The following is a 15,680-nucleotide window of genomic DNA, read 5'->3' on the forward strand; positions in this document are numbered from 1 at the left end:
CAATTGAAAAGTGCAGTCTCTACTAAAAATACAAAAATTAGCCAGGCATGGTGGCACACGCCTGTAATCCCATCTATCAGGAGGCTGAGGCAGGAGAATCACTTGAACCCGGGAGTCAAGAGGTTGCAGTGAGCTGAGATTGCACCACTGCACTCTAGCCTGGGTCCCAGGAGAGAGAGTCTGTCTCAAAAAAAAAAAAAAAAAAAAAGGAAAAGAAAAATGCAATTACTTAAATAATGTATACTGATTGCATTTCATTGATTCATTAATTTATTTAATATTTTGATTATAAAAATGGGCGTATAGTTACAAAGCTGTATTTAGTTTATAACTATGTAACTATATGTAAGTTAGTCTCTTTATGTTGTATATCTGTTTCCTAGAACGCTGCCTGACATATGGGTGCTTTAACAAATGTTTAGAGAATTGAATAACAATACTCCTCACCTGAGGTCAGGAGTTCGAGACCAGCCTGGCCAAAATGGGGAAACCCCATCTCTACTAAAAATACAAAAAATAGCTGGGCATAGTGGCAGGGTCCTATGATCCCAGCTACTCGGGAGACTGTGGCAGGAGAATCACTTGAACCCAGGGAGTGGAGTAGCGGAGGTTGCAGTGAGCCAAGATCACACCATTGCACTCCATCCTGTATGAAAGAGCAAAACTCCATAAAAAAAAAAAAACCCTGCTTGGAAGTGGCAGGCTGCGATTCAAACCCAAGTTAGACATTGGTGTGTACTCTCTTAATCATTCCATATGCATAGGATGATTTGGAGGCTACACAGGAGAGGCATCAGACTAGCTTTGAGGGGTCACTTCCCAAAAGGGTGATCTCTGAGCTGAATCCTAAAGGACAAATGGGAATTGAATCAATGATTGGTTCTAGAGATTGAGGAAGGGTTTTCTTTGCAGGATTTGCAAGATTGCCTGCTGAGTTCCAGGCATTAGGCTAGGGGCAGGGAATACAAAGAGGAATAAGACATGCTTCTTGACTTCTATACAGAAAATTTGGGCAGATTGTCAAAACAATGTGTGAATGTAGATGCACCTGAGGTGCTCTGGAAAGATAGCGACAGCAGGAATCAAACCAGGGTTAAAAGTTCAGTGAGGGCTTCCCAGAGGAGGTGGCATTCAAGTTAACTGTTGAAGGATGGATGGGTTTGCCAGACAAACAAGGAGTGGGAGGGGCATTTCAGGTTGAGAGAATGACACAGGCAATTAAAGAATTCAGATGCTTCTAAGACCCCGAAAGCCTCAAATATGCTAGGAAAAGCATCATGTTCTTCTTTCTTTAGTATTTCCAGAAACTGAGTCTGCCGTGTTGCATAGCACTGTCTCACACTCCTTGAGAGTAGAAGGTTGTGTTTGATGTTGGGTCCTTGTTTATCTGCCTGAGATATAGGCAACCCTGCACGAACACTTGTTCTCCAGCCAAGGTACATGAGCCTCACCATTCTTGTCTTTCAGCGGGACATTGCTAAACTAGTTTTCCTTTCTTCACAGACTGGAGGCATTCAGTTCCCTCCTTAGCCACTTCACTCAGTAAGCAAGAAGTGCATATTGAAAGTCAGCCTGTGCACAGAATGAGGCTGGACGCTGTAAGGAATAAACAATAATGCAATGTGTATTCCTGCCTTCCAGAGGCTACTTACCCTCCGTCTGTACGGCCTGCTTTTTAAACCTCAAATCACAGTGCTGTTACCCTTTTGATGCTGTCCAATGTCCCTATATAACACAGGAGTTAAGGACCTGTGCTTTAAAAATCATACGGATAAGGGATGTGACAAGCGAGTTTCTAATCTTTTTGAGTATTACTGTCCTCATCTGTGAAATGTGATAATACTATTAACATAATGAACTATTTCGGAGGATTAAAAGAGTTAATGTATGTGTAGGAAACTAAGACAACTTTGGAAATAAGTCACAGCAAGCATGGCTCAAAAATGTGGATTAAGGATAAATGAGAATTTGTTCATTTACATGATTCAAAAATCCAGGGAGTATCCAATTACAGGACAAGTTTGATCCAGGGTCTCAAATGCTGTTACAAGGACTTCGGCTTTCTCCACCTTCTTTTTTGTCCTTGTTTGAGGCTCCAGGTGATGTCAAGATGGCAGCCAAGAGCCCAGACCACATGCTCCCATGTCCTAGTCCAACATTCAAATGGAAGTTCTGGGTCTGAAGATACCCTTCTCTGACTTTAATGCTGTGGCCAGGGAGTGGAATATGCTGCATGGGGTAAGCCATGACCTCATCCTTGGAGATAAGCAGGGGTCAATTCCACTCAAACAAGTTCTAAGATTGGGAATGGGAAAGTTACCCAGAATAAAATTTAAGTACTGTTTTACCGGCAAAAAAAAAAAAAAGGAGAAAAAAATGTGGTATCATAAAACAATAAGTCCCCAACATATAAGACACCAATCACCATAGCTAAAACATAATATATATGTAATGAATGACCAACAGGGATTAAATTTCAGTCGTGGATATCCTAAACAAACGTTGACTCACTACTCTTCCCAAAGAGGAGCCTGCTCAGTTCTGAGTAAAAAATATATATTATCTGCAGCAGACATTGGTTATTTGTAGCTGCCTGAAACCTCTTGAACATTCTTTCTACATTTTGATCATTTCCATCACTATTTGACCATGTCTCGTGAATCCTGCCTACTCCTAAATAGGATACAAAAAAAACTTTATTTTCCCCTCCCCCTCCCCCACTGCCCTTCAGTTTCTTTCAATCCTGTTGCATCCATGAGAGACTGTCATTTGGAAGTGAGTTAAGGAAATAAGCAAAGTATGGAACATCCATTGTGCTGGTGAAGGTGGTGGGAGCCATGTGGTTGGTCTCAGGGTCGGTGGGAGGCATTACCCTTACCAGGTCAGTTCTCTGGGGTAGCGTTAAGCATTGTTTCTAGAGCACCAGCCCAGAGATTATTCTTCTAGCTCTTCCAAACATTCTAGGAGTGTTTAATATTCCCTTAACAAAGCACTTCTTACATAAAGCAGGTAGAGTGATAACGTTATCTACAAATAAGAACACTAACTGATACTGCCCAAGAATCTCCACAGCTCTGGCACTGCACAAGCTTGCATTACAGCTGTGTGCGTACATTTTACGTATCCCTGCACACAGCTGCATGTATCCCTATGCCTGGCTCTCATTTCTTATCAGACTGTTCCCCACAAAGCGCACAAGGTACCTTTTAAAAAACTAACGCTGGAAAACACAATTCTGTGTATGGCTGAATAAAGGGACTCATGACTGACCTGAAAGATCATTTGGCAGAATATAAGAATCTTAAAATGTGAAAGGATTAGGAAATGATCTAGCTCTTACCAAGCACTGGGCAGATGAGAAGTTGAAGATCCAGAAACGTTACTTTGGCTTGAAATTTTACCCTTACATTTCTAGTTGGTATTAAGGATCATATTAATTATTTTTAAGGCCCTCTAATTTTATTTTGGTTGCTATTATTTGAAACAATTGAGCTGGCTTTGGACATCTATTTTCCTTTTCATAGAGATTTGAGCTTTATGAAATTTTTTGCAATGACCTTCAACCAGCGATAACATCAAACAGGAGCACACTCTGTACTTGTTTTGTGGCGGCTTCACCTGCTGCTGGCTCAGAAGACGGTCCAGCCCCCAGAGCATGGATTCTGGAGCCAGAATGCCTCAATTTGAATTCTGACCCTGGAACTTTCTAGTAAAGCTATATGCAAGTTATTCTCTTTATGTCTTAATTTTCCATCTGATAATTGGGTATAATGATATTATTTACCACATAAAGTTGCTGTGAGAATGAAAAGAGTTAATATTTATGAAACATTTAGAACAGTGCATGTTAGTAGAAGTCTAATATGAATTTTGTGTTATTTTAAGGTATTGTGCTTGCAGTTAACCAAACTCTCACCTCTTTCATGTATGTGGCTGCCAATTGAGTCTCTCCCAATCTACAGTTGTGCCATCAATTTCATTTTCAGAGCGCAAAGGCAAGGCTTTGGTGGTGCTGGCCCAGCATCACTTTCATTTTCCTTTACTCTCTGCACTCCACCCACCCACCCACCCATTTCCTGGTGCAGGTGCTAACAAGAGAGGTGGAAAGAGAAGGAAAAGAAGTCTGCTCAAACTAAGCATGCAGTCTGCAGTCCTTGAGATTTGGCTGCATCTTAACATTGGCACTCAACCAAATTTAAGTGGCTCTAAGTACTTTTAAATTAGGCATACAGTTAAAATTTGACAAGCACATAAACTTAATGGCTGATTTCCAGCCAAAATTACTACAAAAACTGATTTTTAACTGCCGGTAAAATAAGCCCAGGAGGTTGTTATTCAAGGTAGCCCAGAAAAATGAAATAAGGATCAGGACAACGGGAACAGTTGTGAAGATGACAAAACTGCCATGTCTACAGGTGGTCTGCCCTGCTAATGGATATAGACACAATTCAGGGAAGCAAGCCATCCAAATGCATCACTTGAATCCTGTTTGGCTGTTCTGATGCAGAAGAAGATAAGAAACAGAATCAACTGGGGACATGGTAAGACGCGGAACTCCAAAAATAAACTTGCCGTCCCTGACATCTGTGTTTATAAATGCATTATATTAAACAGCAGAGGTTTTCCCCAGCGTTAGTCAACACCAAGGTGGCATCCTGCATGCCTTGTTTCTTCTTCAGCCCTAATCTTATGGGCTTTCCTTGCTAACTCTCTTTGCTTCCAGCTTTTGTCTTATTCTCCCCATAAAAAGTTGGCAGAGCATGGCTGGACAATTTCAGAAACATGGTTTATAAGTGACCTGCTCCATTATTTTGCTATTAAAAGTGAGTCTGTGCTGACTATTCCCTGATGAAGAAGCAATCCCTTCCAGCACCCAGGTGGAGATTTTCCCTATCAATAACCACAGAGCAAGTTTGAATCAAAGAAAGGACACATACAGTGGCCAGATGTTTGGAGAATAAGACTGGGAGCTAAGTTCACACAATTGTTCTGCCTTCTTGCTTTCCACTGAGGTTCTTTCCTGTGGGCTGTAGGACTCATTAACAGACGGCTCTGCTCTGGGCAGGCACGCCGATAGCCTCAGCCTAGCCCTTCAGTGAGAGGCTGCTAACAGGTGGCCTTCCTTTTCCTGTGCAGCTGGTGTTTGCAGAAGGACATGATTTGAAAGTTGATTTATTTACCCTGTCTTAAAAAAAATGAATGGACATAGATGTCTGCTTGTTGAAACAGTTAATAACCTCTAATGATATGATGAGAATTTAACGGAAAAACATCCTTGGCTTGCAGGTGGAAATCCAAGGTCTTCAACTTTTGGGATGTTCATCGTGTAGCTGTCTCACTCAGAACAAGATAAGATGACGTGTTTGGTCTTTAAAAACAAAACAAAACAAAAAAACAGCTGATCAATTCTTGTTTTTCACTCTACAGCCTTTGAGTCATGAATGAAGAAAACCGCTTTCACTTGTGGAAGCCAGTGGGCTCCAGTTTGTGTTGTCTCTGTTGTCCGTGGCGACTGAAGATGTTTATATGCAGCTCAACTATAAGAGGAGGAGAACACACCAGAAAGGGCCTCTTTCTCTCGGGCTAGCACCCCCTCTCGAGTCCCTTCAAAAAGTCAGTGTGTCTGTGACACAATAGACACAGCTTAACTAAAGTGAAGAGGGGTAGACCAGAGAAGATGTACTTTCTGTCTTTAAAAAATGTATTCATTATTTTGGGCAATAATATAAACGTGCACATCAACTTTAAAAACTTTCAAGGACTATTCAGTGAAAAATCATTCTCTCTCCCACCCTCACTCCCCATCACACACCATGTTCCCAAACCAGAGGAAACTGCCATTACATTTCCAGAGTATTCTTCCAGAGACATCCTATGTAGATATAAACATTCATATATACACATATACATGTGCTTTTTAAATATACATATAGTGATGTACAATACATATTGTGCTGCACATTGCTTTTTTTTTCACTTAATACATCAGACAAAGGTGTTTTTTCTGCTCAAAAGTGCCATCAAGAGAGAAAAGTCATTCTTCAGTTCAATGATCTGCATCTGTTTCTGGCTTATTGTATTGACAACAAACAAGATGCAAGTCAAACTCTGCTGCCGCCGTAGGTAATCTCGGCCTGGAGAAATAGAATCCTCTTTAAAACCTCAAAACTTTGAATAACAGAAAGTGTGGAGTGCCTATAGGAGAAAGGGAGGGATGAATTATGTTTAGAGGAATGTTTGGTGGAACTGACAGTTGAGCCGAGAGACATTCTGGATGCTGTCTTGCAAAACAATTCTTTGCCAGCTTTAGTAAGTAGAATGCAAAGTTATTGGCTGTATAGCATTATTTTTGCTAGTTAAGGATCTCTGTGGGTGCCATAGTATCAATATTCTGGATACAACATGAGGGAGGCGGAAAGAGAACAGGTTTTGGAATCAGGTGGACCTAGATGTTAATACTGGATATACCACTTATTAATTTAAACAAGTTTTCTAACCTCTCAGAGGCTTGGTTTTCCTTTATGTAAAATGGAAATACCATACATACTTCAAAGAGTGGTTGTGACAATTTGTTTAAAAAGAAAAAAAAAAGCATACTGTAGGTGTCCGCTATTACCGTGATGCCGCATAACAAACAATCCCCCCTTCTCTGTGACTTGAAATAATGAACATTCATGTTGTGTTCCTGTTTCCATTTACTGTAATTTAGATGTACCCAGCTGCTCTTGCCCAAGCTTTTCTGGCCTCTAGGCTTTGGTCTGGTTCAGGTCTGCTCTACATGTCTTGATTTCAGGTCAAAGGGCAACCGTTGCTTGGGGGCATGCTTTTCTCTCATGGCAGAAGATATAACTGCAAGAGGACTATAGTTCTTACAGACATTGTTGCTTCTGCCCACATTCTATGGGCCAAAACATCACAGGGCCAAGGCCAAATTCAGTGAAGTATGGGGAATACTCTCCCCATAGTGAACCACAGCAAAGGCAGGCAGGGGAGGAAGGATCATAAATAATAGATTCAGGCCCCCAGTGCAGCACCAGGCATCTAGAGTGTTCACATAAATATGAGCTATTATCATTATAGTATCAAATCCGAAAGGTATTAGAGATAGCACTGAATTTATAATAATTCTAAAACACACCTTAAAAGCAATTTTTTTAATTAAAAAAAAACACTTTTAAAAGTCAATCAGTTTGTAATTTTGTTTTTCTCCTAATCAGAGTAGGCATATATGGTGCTTCTGTGTGAATTTGAAAAAAGGTGCCTCTCTAAGCAGATGAACCCTAGGGCTAACAGCAAGGCCAGTGCATAAAAACAAGTTCTCCTTCTGGGAGGCAAATGCCGCTCTGCAAAGAGCCCCTGGCTGGCCTGGGAGAGCTGAAGGAGAGCTGCCCTCTCTGCTGAGCACGTTGTACAGTGCACGGCCTATACACCACATGCCACAACGCAGCTCCTAAGAGTTGAAGGTGGCCTGGGAGCCTCATCCTGCTTTCAGTTCTGGTTCATTGACACCGTTGCTATAAACAATTCCCTTGGAGCTTTGATTCACAGCTTCCTTTCTGCTTTCCAACTTATGGACTAGAAAATTTGAGCTTTGGGGACACACTGGCACCTATTTCCCAGAGTTCCTGTGGCTTTTTACATCTCCCATCTGAATCCAGACCTAGGTGACCTAGCAGCTCCCAGACAGCTCTAGGACCTGGAAACTGGGATCACAGAGAAATGTACAGACTTACACAACTTAATTTTCTTCATCCTGACTGACAGGATGAGGACAGAAGGGAAGAGGAGGGAACGCTAAAGAAGCTTTAGAAGGCACTGACATTATAAGCTTGTGGATAGATAAGCAGCTCATGGGGAGTGGAGTGTGAAGCAGCAAACAGGGGGAGAGAGATTGAGGGAGGCACCCCAGGGTGGGGAGGGGGGAGATCCTTATGTCTACACATAACAACTGCTGTGAGAAAAGATGTGCAATTCAGTCCTGCATTGCTTATTTGGAAAATTAATTAGTAAGTGGTTGGCAAACAATGGTTCCACTGAACAGAATATTAATCTTCCCCCAAAGTTATTTAGACCCTAGGCCTAGAAGGCAGAGGAAGAAGAAAGGATCAGGGAGAGGAGGAGGGAGAAAGAAGGAGAGAGAAAGAAGCATATGGGATGGGAAAGGATAGGAGAGGAGGGGAGGGAAGGCAGGATCTGTGTCTGCTTTGCTCCCCAGGATCAAGCACAGGGCTAGACTGGAAGAGGTACTCAATATGAGAGTGCATGAGTGACACAGAAGGGAGATTGCAATATTGATAACCATGATTCTTCTAAAAGCATTGCCAAGTGACTGCAGTGAGACACTTACATTCCCACTGATTTGCTAAGTATATTACTTGGAGAACCACCCCATACTCTTTCTAGTATAACTCATCAGTCTTGTCCGTACCACCTTTCTCATCATTCTAGATTAGTCCTTCTTTTCCTCCTCGTGAAGGCAGCATAAAGGCCAGCATCCCGTGCTCACTCGCCCTCTTGCTCTCTCTCCCCCTTCAAGTTTTCCTGTTTTCTTGATTGTAAGCGTTGGTCAGACACTTCCTCTGAGGTTTATTTGCAGTGTGACCCGTGAATCTTTGAAATACCCTTCTCATGGTCTCACTCCAGTGACACCATGAGCAAAGGATGGGTAATGACAGCTCATCTGGAGATACTAGCTGCTAGGTTGTTTTCTTTTATGCTGTCTAGGTGCATGCTCTGGAAGAAGACAGAGGCACTGAAGGATGCTTCCTCAGTGAATTTGGACACTGTCCAGAAACAAAGCCTGGCTTCCTTTCATTTTTGAAAATGTAGTTGGGTCCCATCAGGTCTAAAATGATTGTGTCTGAACCTCCCGTCTCAGGAATGAGTCCTACCGTTGGTCATCCCAGCCTCCTCACCAGACCTTTCCAGATCCATTCGGAACCCAGCTGCTGGAGCGGAGATTCAACATTCTGGGGATGGCATGTTTATTTCGAAACAATCATGAGGCTTGATTTGATGTAGTGAAAGAAATTAGTGCTTGCTGAATACGGCCCAATTATTACAGCATTAATTCATACAGATTAGCAGCTGACATCGGCTGGGAAGCACACGTCAGGACATTTCAATACGTTTGGCTAAAAAGAGCTGCCTCTTCATGGATGCTGAATGCGCCAGCTCCACCTCCAAGCCCAGATGATGACTCCATATGTGGAATGACTTTCACATCAAGGGCGTACAGTGTTATTTTAATATTAGCTGGGGAGGGACAAACAGAAGCATGGCTGGGAGATGCCCCCAAAGCTGGGCATCAAACAGATCCCATTTAAGACCTGCTTCCTCCCAAGTCCAGGTTCTGACTACTAAATGATTCTTTGGAGATGGGAGAAACTGGTACATGCTAATAGAAACCATAACCAAACACTTCCTTGTGAATTATCAAATTTAGTACGTGAATCTACACCTTGTGCAAGCAGTTACGTATGCTCTCAGCTGCAAGTAACAGCAGCTTAAACAAATAAAGGACTGTTTGCTCACTGTTGTGGACTGAACCGAGTCCTGCCAAAATTCATCTGTTGGATCCTGAATCCCCACAACTTCAGAATGTGGCTGTATTTGGAGATAGGGCCTTTAGAGAGGTGATTGATTAAAATGAATCATGGCCCTTGGGTGGGCCCTTTATTATTCAGAATTCTCCATAGAAGCAGAACCATTAGGATATACACGTAGACACATTGTAAAGAATTGGTTCACACAATTTTGGAGGCTGGCAAGTTCTAAGGTCCAAGATCTGCAGGATGAATAGGAAAACTGGAGACCCAGGAGGGCCCATGCGTTAATTCCAGTCTGAGTTCCAATGCCTAAGAACTAGAAAAACTGAGGTGTAAATAAATTCAGTCTAAAGGCCCGGAAAGAGCTGATATTTCAATTAGAGCCCAAAGGCTGGAAGATAGCTGATGTTCCAGTTCGAAGACTATCAGACAGGAAGAATTCTCCTGTACTCATGGGAGGGCCAGCCTTTTTGTTCTCTTTAGGCCTTCACCTGATTGAATGAAACCCACTTACATCAGGAACAGCAATCATTTTATTCAGTCTACCCATTTAAATGTTAATTTCATCCAGAACCACCCTCACAGACACACCCAGAATAATGTTTAACCAACTATATGGGAACCCAGTAGCCCAGTCAAGTTGACATGTAATATTGACCACCATGGCCCAATCCAATCTGACTGGTGCTCTCATAAGAAGAAATTTGGACATGCAAAGAGGCACTGGGGATGTACGTGTACAGAGGGAAGAGGATGTGAGGACACAGTAAAAATGTAGCCATCTGCAAGCCACAGAGGAAGGCCTCAGAAGAAACCAAATCTGCCAATTCCAACAGCTTGATCTTGGACTTCTAGCCTCCCGAACCATGGGAAGGCAAATTTCCGTTGTTTACGGCATCCAGTCTGTGGTATTTTGTTACGACAGTCCTAACTAACTCATATACTCACACAGCAAGAAGTCAAAGGATAGACAGCTGCGTGTGCTGGTTCCACAGTTCAGGGGCATCTGGGTACATGTCTTTAGGATTCTTTTGGCCTCTTTTTATGTATTGGCCCCATGGTCACATGGTGGGGCCACTGCACTCCAGGCAGGAAGAAGCAGTGGGAGATAGGAGTTTCTCTGCGAGGCTTCAGGAAAAAACAACCTCTCCAATGCACAGGTGCCTACGTCTATTGGCCAAACCTGCATGGCCACTATGATGTGTAAGAGAAGCTAAAAAATAAAGTATGAACCTTCCGGGAATTTAGAGTGAAAGAAGGCAAGGGAAGGGGAGTTGTGACTGTATGTTGAATGAGCCATTCTACAATACATGCCACAATGTAGTTAGCCGAAAGAATTTCATGCTGGGAATGTTTTGCACACAGTGGACACTAAAGTCTTTGTGGCTAAAATGGTGGGCTGAGGTTCGTGATTCCCATCAGGCATGTTTTCTGTCCCTCCTCAGATCCCCTTGGTACCATCATTTTTGGGCCCTTTGGTCACTGGCTCTCTCTCACGGCTGTAGAGATCCACCAGATCCACTTGGACCTGAGCAATTTCAGCATTTGAGGTTGCCCAGTTGCTCGCCAAGAGGGTCAGACCCTCCCTGTAGGGACCGCTGTGTCCCAAGGCTCATTAGCCATGTAGCCTTCTGTTTCTAGGTTTTTGTTGTTGTTGTTTTGCCACTCTGGTTTGGATGAAACAAAGGTTCCGGCTTCCCAAGCAGCTCCCTGCAAAGCCGGGTATTGCTGGGAGCTGTGAGAAGAGTCAATTCCCCTGTAGAGTAAAATTTGACCAAAGGCAAATAGGAAATGAGAGAAAGTCCAGTAAATTCCCTCTTTCTTTCCTCTGGACCTCTACAAGATATGGTTTCTCTGTACATCCTAATTGGAGATGCCCACACAACTGAGTAGACACTGGATGAAGTTTTTGTGACTGCTATAACAAGTTACCTTAGACTGGATGGTTTAAAACAGAAATTTATTCTCTCATAGCTCTGGAGGCCAGAAGTTCAAAATAAGGTATTGGCAGGACCTCATTTCCTCCAAAGTTTGTAGGCGAGATTCAGTTGCTTCTTTCAGGTTTTGGCAGCTTCAAGCACTCCTTGGCTTGTGGTCACACCACTCCAATCATTGGCTCTATGGTCACATTGCCTCCTCCTCTGCTGTCTGTCAGATCTCTCATGTACCTTGTAAGGACACTTGACATAAGATTCAGGGCCCATCTAGATAATGCAGGATGTTCCCTTCATCTCAAGATCCTTAATTACATCTGCAAAACCCCCTTTTCCAAATGAGGTCACATTCATAGGTTCCAGGAATTCGAATGTGGACATATATTTTGAGGGGCCAGCATTCAGCCCACCACGGACACCCTTGCTGAACAATGAACAAGGCTGTTTCTTTTCACATCTCATTGCGAAGCAGTGGCCGGAATAGAAATATGTCCACTTTGCATTGCTCCCCTGTCATTTCTTTTGTTCTTGTTCTCACTGTCTGGAGAAGGTACCACTTAAATGAGGCGTTAGTACTCAATCCTTGTGATAAGATTTGGTTGTGTCTCCACCAAATCTCACCTTGAATTGTAGCCCCCACAATCCCCACATGTCATGGGAGGGATCCAGTGGGAGGTAATTGAATCATAGGGGTGGAATTTTTCCTGTGCTGTTCTTGTGATGTGAATAAGTCTCACAAAATCTGATGGCTTTAATAAAGGGTAGTTCCCCTGCACACTCCCTCTTGCCTGCCACCATGTAAGATATGACTTTGCTCCTCCTTTGCCTTCAGCCATAATTGTGAGGTCTCTCCAGCCACGTGGAACTGTGAGTCCATTAAACTTCATTTAATTTATAAATTACTCAGTCTCAGGTATTTTTTCATAGTACTATGAAAATGGATTAATACACCTTGCCTCAGATTCTGTTTTCAAGAACATGAAGACTTAAATAATAGTTAAACAATAATATTACAGATCCTAGTTGTCTTAGTCAATTTAGATTGCTATAATAAAAGACTATAGAGTGGGTACCTTGTAGCTGGGTTTTCACATGGTAGAGGGGGCAAGCTAGGTCTCTGGTATCTCTTTTATAAAGACACTAATCTCGCTCAGAGGGCCCTACCCTTATTACCTAATCACCTCCCAAAAGCCTTGCCTCCTGCTACCATCATTCCGGGGGTTAGGACTTTAATGTATGAATTTGGGACAGGAAACAGAAGACACAAGCATTCAGTCCATAGCAATATTGTATACAGACAGACCCTAAGCTTTGACATCAGAGAGATCTAAATTCAAGTCCAGGCTCAACAAATTGGTAGCCGTGTAACCTCAGGCAGGCCATTCATTTATCTTCTCTAAGCCCAGAGTTCTCACTTTTTAATATGAGTAATAATAATTCTTAGTTGTAGGGACATTACAGGGATAGAGTGAAATTACGTCTGCCAAATACTCAGCAAAAACATGTAAGAGGTACCCAATATATGTTAGCTGTTATTAATATTAAGACAGGCATACCTCAGAGATATTGCAGGCTCAGTTCTAGACCACTATAATAAAGTTAATAATGCAATAAAGCAAGTCACACATTTTTTTTGGTTTCACAGTACACGTTAAAGTTATGGTTATACTATACCATAGTTTATTAAGTGTGCAATAGCATTATGTCTGGAAAAATGCACATACCTTAATTTAAAAATTCTTTATTGCTAAAAACTGCCAACAATCATCTGAGCCCTCAGCAAGTTGCAATTCTGCTGGTGAAGGGTCTTGCCTTAATGTTGATGGCTGCTGACTGATCAGGGTGGTGGTAGCATAAGGTTAGGGTGGGGTGGAGTGGCTGTGGCAATTCGTTAAAATAAGACAACAATGAAGTTTACCACATCAATTGACTCTTCCTTTCATGAAAGAGTTCTCTTAGCATGTGATTCTGTATGATAGTATTTTACGCACAGTAGAACTTCTTTCAAAATTGGAGTGAATCATCTCAAACATTACTGCTACTTTATCAACGATGAAATACTCTAAATGCGTTGTACACCGGGAATAAATTCCATATCTAGAAAACATTTTCTTTGCTCAACATAAGAAGCAACACCTCATCTGTTAAAGTTTTATCAGAAGATTGCAGCAATTTAGCCACATCTTCAGGCTCCACTTCTAATTCTAGGTTTCTTGCTGTTTCCACATCTGCAGTTACCTCGTCCACTAAAGTCTCAAGCCTCAAAGTCATCCATGAGGATTGGAATCAATTTCTTCCAAATTCCTGTTACTGTGGATATTTTGACCTCCCCCATGAATCATGGGTATTCATAATGGCATCTAGGATGGCAAATCCTTTCCAGAAGGTTTTCAATTTACTTTGCCCCGATCCATTAGAGAAATTATCATGTATGGCACCTGTAGACTTACCTCATATATTTATTAAGTAATAAGACTTGAAAGTCAAAATTACTCCTTTTACATGGGCTGCAAAATGGATGTTATGTTAGCAGGCATGAAAACATACTCTTATACATCTCCATCACAAAACTTGGGTGACTAGAAGCATCGTCAATGAGCAGTAATATTTTCAAAGCAATCCTTTTTTTCTAGCAGTAGGTCACAGCATAGTAAACTATGCAGTAAACAGGTGTGCAGTCATTCAGGTTTTGCTGTTCCATCTACAGAGCATGGGAAAAGTAGCTGTAGTATAACTCTTGAGGGCTTTAGAATTTTCAGAATGGTACATGAGGATTGCCTTTAACTTAAAGACACCAGCTGCATTAGCTCCTTACAGGAGAGTCAGGCTGTCCTTTGAAGCTTTGAAGCCAGGCATTGACTTCTCCTCTCTAACTATGAAAGTCTTAGATAAAATCCTCTTCCAAAAAAAGGCTGTTTCATCTACATTGAAACTCTGTTGTTTAGTGTAGCCACCTTCATCAATAATCTTGGCTGAATCTTCTGGATAACTTGACGCAGCTTCTACATCCACACTTGCTGCTTCGTCTTGCACTTCTGTGTTATAGAGACAGCTTCTTTCCTTAAACCTCGTGAACCAGCCTCTTCCAGCTTCATACTTTTCCTCAGCTTTTGCACCACTCTCAGCCTTCATAGAATTGAAGAGATTTAGGGCCTTTCTCTGGATTAGGCTTTGGCTTAAAGGAGTATTGTGGCTGGTTTTATTTTCCATGCAGATCACTAAAACTTTTCCCATGATAGCAACAAGGCTGTTTTATTTGCTTATGATTCATGCATTCATGGAGGAGCACTTTGAATTTCCTTCAAGAACTTTTCCTTTGCATTCACAACTTTAACTGTTTGGTGCAAGAGACTTCGCTTTTGGCCCATCTGGGCTTTCAACATGCTTTCCTCACTAAACTTAATCATTTCTAGCTTTTGATTTAAAGGGAGAGACTTGTGATTCTTCCTTTTACTTGAAGGCCACTGTAGGGTTATGAACTGGCCTAATTTCAATATTGCTGTTTGAAAGGGAATGAGAAAGCCCCAGGAGACAGGCCTATCAGGGATGCAGTCGGAATATACACAACACTTATTGATTAAGTTTCACATCTTCCATAGGTGCGGTTTTGGCACCCCAAAATAATTTAATAGTAATGTCAAAAATCACTGATCACAGATCTCCATCACAGATATAATAATAATGACAAAGTTCGACATATTTAGAGAATTACCAAAATGTGATACAGGGTCATAAAGTAAGTGTATTTTGTTGGAGAAAGCATGGGGCCAATAGACTCACTCAACACAGGGTTGCCACAAATCTTCATTTTGTAAAAAATACAGTATCTGAGATGTGCCGGAAAGCGAAGTGAAACAAAACGAGGTGTGTCTGTGTAGAAACGGATATTAGCAAAATATTCCCTATGGCCATTTGCAGTGAAATAACTCTCCTCAGGCTCAGGGACAATGGTGGATGGTGTCCACAGGATGTGGGCTCACTCTCACAGTGTAGACAAGAGCTCGTTGTTTCCTTGCAGCTCCCAACATGCGCATTTGAAGAACAGCAGAAATGGTCGCCCCAAACATCATTATGTCAGTGTTCATTAAGATAATCAAGTTTTCCAGATTTTTTATGACTTGGCTCCAACTGACTAGTCCGTTGTATTTCCTACTCTTCCCTCCATGGGTCCTAGCTTCTTGTTTTGCTGGTCTATTGC

At 42.0% G+C, this 15,680-nt stretch overlaps 1 long non-coding RNA gene across 1 annotated transcript; it reads right to left on the reverse strand.

The window, feature by feature from the left end:
* Positions 1 to 1,515: 1,515 nt before the first annotated feature.
* Positions 1,516 to 14,935, reverse strand: LOC116546118. Its single transcript, XR_004266595.1, has 3 exons — positions 14,602 to 14,935; positions 9,420 to 9,424; positions 1,516 to 1,525 (listed from the first exon to the last, which is right to left on the reverse strand). It is a non-coding gene; the product is annotated as an uncharacterized LOC116546118 (long non-coding RNA).
* Positions 14,936 to 15,680: the final 745 nt, after the last annotated feature.

This window comes from Sapajus apella, unplaced genomic scaffold, assembly GCF_009761245.1.
Source record: "Sapajus apella isolate SASKATOON/1434 unplaced genomic scaffold, GSC_monkey_1.0 scaffold5, whole genome shotgun sequence".
Classification (NCBI taxonomy): Eukaryota; Metazoa; Chordata; class Mammalia; order Primates; family Cebidae; genus Sapajus; species Sapajus apella.